The sequence below is a fragment of the Rhagoletis pomonella genome, unplaced genomic scaffold (assembly GCF_013731165.1).
Source record: "Rhagoletis pomonella isolate Grant_MI unplaced genomic scaffold, Rhpom_1.0 Rhpom_scaffold_00003, whole genome shotgun sequence".
Lineage (NCBI taxonomy): Eukaryota > Metazoa > Arthropoda > Insecta > Diptera > Tephritidae > Rhagoletis > Rhagoletis pomonella.
The window spans coordinates 35,431,797-35,437,271 of NW_023458557.1; the positions used below are offsets into that span (position 1 = coordinate 35,431,797).

General features: G+C 44.6%; 1 pseudogene; it reads right to left on the reverse strand.

The window, feature by feature from the left end:
- Positions 1-273: 273 nt before the first annotated feature.
- LOC118736200 lies at positions 274-3,634 on the reverse strand (annotated as a pseudogene).
- Positions 3,635-5,475: the final 1,841 nt, after the last annotated feature.

Sequence of the window (5,475 nt, forward strand, 5' to 3'; positions counted from 1 at the left end):
ATAGGCGAGATAATATTCATTTAAATAAATATTTAACACAAAGGATATTTATTTGAAGCAAGTTAAATTCACTTGTCACTGCTACCAAACTGTGCGACCAAATTATCAGTGAAACAAAGCAAACAAAACGGATAATAAATTGAACCATATCTCTATGTTGATCATATCGTTGTTGTTGAGTTTGCGTGAAAATTTTTGTGCGGATCGCGATTATTGCCGAAGAAAACACAGCTAGAGTTGCGACAGAGTTGCATTGGTTTAAGTTTATCAACCTCAAATATTTTCATATACGGTAAATGCAACTCTGGGTGCAGCATTAATGAGCACAAAACAAAATAGTTTTAAATATTTCTGAAGATTTTCTATAGCTGCTTTTACATCATCAAAATTGAGAGCCGTGCCAGTGAACATCACGAATTTCTCCGCCTTTCTTATTAGCAAAGAACTGCCTTTGTTATTAGCTCATGTATATATGTATTCGAATATATATATATATATATATATATATATATTCGATTATGCCGTGCTCTAGGCACATATCGCTCGAAATCAGTAGGTTTTTCTTCATTTACTAGAGGACTTGACAATTTGCTCGGATTATTAATAACCGCATCTACAATAGTTGGAGGGCTATGGGGTGAAGGCTCAGAAACTGATGTTGGAACCCTTTCTCCATCAGCTACGGAATGGCGGTGATTTCAGGATAACCTTTACCATCGCCTGAGGCATTAGCTTCAGCGCCACCACTAGCACCAAATTTACCACTTTCGTCGGCTACCGGTCCCGTCAATGGAATTTCGCCATTCTTCGAGCAACTGTGAATACAAGCTGCCTATCATTTGCATATTTGCAGCTTATCGACTCTTCGGAAAAATTGCGAAATGTTTGGAGCACATCGTAAATAACGCCACTCGAGTATAAAGAATTTACAACATTTCTCTTAAACAGTAGTTCATTTAATTAAATTTACGGTTGAAAGAGAGAAAGACAATAAAATTGCCTTCCTAGACTTAGAGGTGCATAGAAAACAGAATACAATAATGCTAAACTGGTATGCAAAATCCATCGCGTCGGGTAGACTTATTAATTTCCATTCAAATCACCCATTGAGTCAGAAAATAAACACCGCTGCTAGCCTGATCAAAAAAGTGTACATACTTAGCAACAACGAGCTCGCGGAGGAGACCAAAAATAAAATTAAAAGCATTCTGCACAAAAACGGCTACCCGCATGCGCTAGTTAACAATTTAATAGAAACGACGATAAACAAAAGTAAACAAGCAAATCAAAATAAAGATCTTCAGGCTAACAACACAACTAACAATAAAAAGTACATTGGAGTCACTTACGTACCAGGACTAACAAATAACCAGGTGCTCAGGAGAACAACAAAGAATGAAGATATTATATATGCTCACAGACCGCACAAAACAATAAGCAAATTGTACACAAAAATAAAAGACAGAATTCTGAAGGAACAACAACATAATGTGGTGTATCAAATATAATGTAAGGGGAATGATACTGAAAGCTGTAACAAATGCTACGTAGGCACAACAAAAAGATCATTGGGTGCAAGAATAAGCGAACATAAAGCGGATGAGAGAAACAAAAAGATGACAACAGCACTGGCGCAACACTGGCGAACACTTTGCGGACTTCGGGAATACGAGAATTTTGGACATCGAAAGAGGGGTAAAAAGGAGAATGACATTAGAAAACCTACGTATACAACAACGACTAGAGAATGCGATCAACTTTAAAGAGGACGTGGATAACACCAACAACGTGTACGCAGCTGTAATTAATAACAAATATAAATAAGAATAAAGGATTGGAATTTGATAATATTGTCAAAAGATACTTAAAATGGTGCTAACGTTTATCGTTTGATAAACAATTTTTCTCAATAATATTTATGTAAATGTGAGTTCAAAGTCAGAATTAGTGTAAAGTAATTGTCGTTAATTATGTTTATTGTTTTAGCATCAGCGAATTTTACTTGCTTATCATGTTTATTGTTTATTTGTTTTTATTTTTCGAAGAAAGACTCTCTGATGAAGACGCGAGAGCGTTGAAACGCGTAGGAGGGTAAACGGAAAATTAAATTTCTTCGCTTTTTTAACTCTGTCGGCCGAAGCAGCTCCAACCCAGCAAACAGTATTTAATTTAATTATACTATTTTAATACAATAATAATAGTGCCGCAACAAGGCCGACTTCCTTTCCGAAATTCGATCCTGCTTATCGGAATAATTTTCCAGATGTGCCTGCGCACATTCCATAGTAATAGCTTCATTTCCCAACTGCGCGTTCTCTGGTGCTCAACATATCCTAAAAAGAAATAAATTTACATTAAACAATAGAATTAGCAAGAATAGCAAACGAAATACTTTCCTTCATTTTCTGAGAAATGTGAACTCATCGCAATGCAATACAGCAAGAACAAGGACCAAGGATGCATTTCTAATTAAAACTATTATTCAGCGACAATGCTCAGAGCGGCTCGGAGGCCAACCTCACTGCTGGATCCCAGCGGAAACGGCCATCCTATCACCGAAACATCAACTACAGAAATCTAGCTGCCACACAGGCGGAAACAGCGCCTCAACGTGCCCGGAGCTACGTCATCCCGCATAAAGGGCTTGAGGGCAAAACGACCTCGCTTCACCGTGGTAACCAACGTCAACAGCTCACGCACAGGAGACTAGAGGGCAGGACGACCTCGCCTCTCCTCGACATGCAGCCCATGGAGTCCCAGCACTCAATGATTGAGGGCAAGTCGACCTCAACATATCGCGACTTTAAGCAACGGGAAGACGCGCGCGAAGGGCTAGAGGGCAGAAGAACTTTGCCCTATCGCGACGACCCACGCCAACTGCCCACACACAGGAGGTTAGAGGGCAGAATGACCTCGCCTCAACTCGCGGGATTGAGCTCATCCCTAGGCGCAGCTCAGCTACACGGGAATGATTGCAGGGAACTTGAGGGCCATATGACCTCGCCTTGGCACTCCCATCATCACTCCGAAATTTAGTCATGCTCTGCGCATGCAAGGAGACTCGACCGCAAGCACCCGGATGCCAACCCTGAAAGTGGCTCAGGTGGGCATTGGATTATCGCAAGCGCCACAAACAACCGGTAACAACAGGCTTGAGGGCAGGCGAGCAGCACAGCCAACAGGAAGAGCAGAGAGCACCCGACACCGGCGCGGACCAGTAGCCCCCGATCCAGGGAAACCAGGGGCACCCACGAAGAAGGGGTCTCAGCGGTGCTGGAATAGCATGTTACCTTCGATACCTGACAAGAGGTATGAGTCCTTACTCTGCGCGAAACCGAGCCGAGAGACCAGTGGAGCGAAAAGCTCCTGCTGCCAAAACCACCGGCAACCAACGTGTGCCAACAGTAACAAAAAAGCAACCTGCAAAGCGAAGTAGAGATCACCCGCCGAGGTCGCCTCCGAGAAACAGCGATCGGAAAAACGGCCACAGAGAGAATGAGCCCGGAGCCATTAACCAGAACCAGCAATCGAGCTACGCGGATGCAATGAGAGCAACAAGAATAGCAGTGCTACTCCAAGAGTACCCCGCCATGTCTCTCTCTCCAGAGCAACTTACATCACAGCAGGACACCATTATGGATGAGGTTCTGGGGGGTGGACCAGCCCACTTGCTTTTACGGGCGTCTACTTTAGACCGGGCCTACTATTGCTGGACTGCAGAGACGAGGGAACTGCCGAATGGCTGAGACACACAGTGCCGTCGCTCAACGGGTGGAAAGGGCCGGCGTTGTATCACAGGAGCAGGGATGACCTATGGCCAGCCCATAATATCACCATCTTCCTCCCATGGAGCATAGACAGGGGCCAAGACTGAATGTGGCTGTCGATGAAGACTTCTTCGGCAGGATGAGACGGCAGAGCTTTGGGCTCAATTACAGGTACGGAAACGTCCTGGTTAAGCCAGGAGGCCAGGAAGCAGAGAATTCCTGGGGATGCCGCCCATACGACGCCAACAGATGAGACATCAACAGATATAGCAATGGCCGTCGATGAGCACTGCATAGAAGGGGCCTTCGTTCTCCGCAGCTGCCTCAGCGGTAGCAAGCAATAGAGAGAAAATTGTCGATGAGCACCGCGTGGAAGGGCCTTTGAACTCCGCGGCTGTCCCCGTGACGACAGAGACAACAGGACAAGCGACTAAACAAGATGTGCCCTTCAGCAGGAAGCTGGCGGAAGGCTTGAAACTTCACAGCCCTTGCAGAGAACCGGAGGACCTAACGCTCTTATCAGTTATGGCAAGAAAGTTTTTTTCGAAGAATCTGGGCATAGTCTTAGTGTAAGATCCATGGGTGTATAAAGGTCAGGTGAAGGGCCTGACAGATAAGTCTATCAAGGTAATCTGGGATTTATCATGTGATAACCCAAGAACTTGTGTTATGTTAAAGGAGGAGACTAATTACTTCTGCATTTCAGAGTTTCTAATTAGAGATCTGGTGGCAATCCAACTAACGGTGAATCTCCAGGGACAGTCAAGAGAAGTAAATTTTGCTTTGACTTACTTTGAAGAGGATACCGCCATACCACCGGAGGGAATCAGAGGACTAGTAGAGTACAGCGAAAAGCTGCGCCTCCCATTGATTATTGGATGTGATGTCAACGCACATAACGTTCAGTGTGGCAGCACTGACACCAATAAAAGAGGTGAGCTTCTAATAAACTTTATATTAAGTAAGGACCTTAGTATTTGCAATGTAGGTTGTAAGCCTACTTTTGTAACTAGGGTAACAGAGCAAGTTCGAACATTATTCTTGGGAACACCTGGGCTGATAATTTGATATCGGTCTGGAGGGTCCTCTCAGAGGCCTCGATGTCGGATCATAGACTCATACAGTTTTCCCTAGAGAACTCCATGAATAGAGGCATGCCCAGTAGGAATCCTAGGAAGACCGGCTGGGACAGTTATCGCAGACTACTGCAGGCAAACCTAGCCATCACAAACGCAGAGAACAGGGCTAACCGATGAGTGTAATTGGAGACGAAGGTCGGCAGCTTAAATGAGGCAATAACGAATGCTTATACATCAAGCTGCCGGCTGACTTCACCAAAAGGTTAAAATAGAAACCCATGGTTGAACTCCAACCTCTCAGGTCACCGGAAAGAGGTCAGGAAACTCTTTAACCGTGCAAAACGTACTGGGAATCGGGGGGACTACTTGTCCGCCCTAACCACCTATAATAAAGAGATTCGCGAAGCCAAGAGAAACAGCTTTGGAATGTTCCGTGAAGGCGTCATCACCACTCCGGAGGCTGCCAGATTGCACAGAGCACAAGCTAGAGGTACAGGTGAAAACTACATGGCGATAAAACTACCGGACGGCAGCTACATCAAAAGTGAGGAAGAGAGGGCCCTGGCCCTTCTGACCACCCACTTCCCAGGAGCATTGACTCCTGTAGCAGAAGATAGCAACGAAAATTA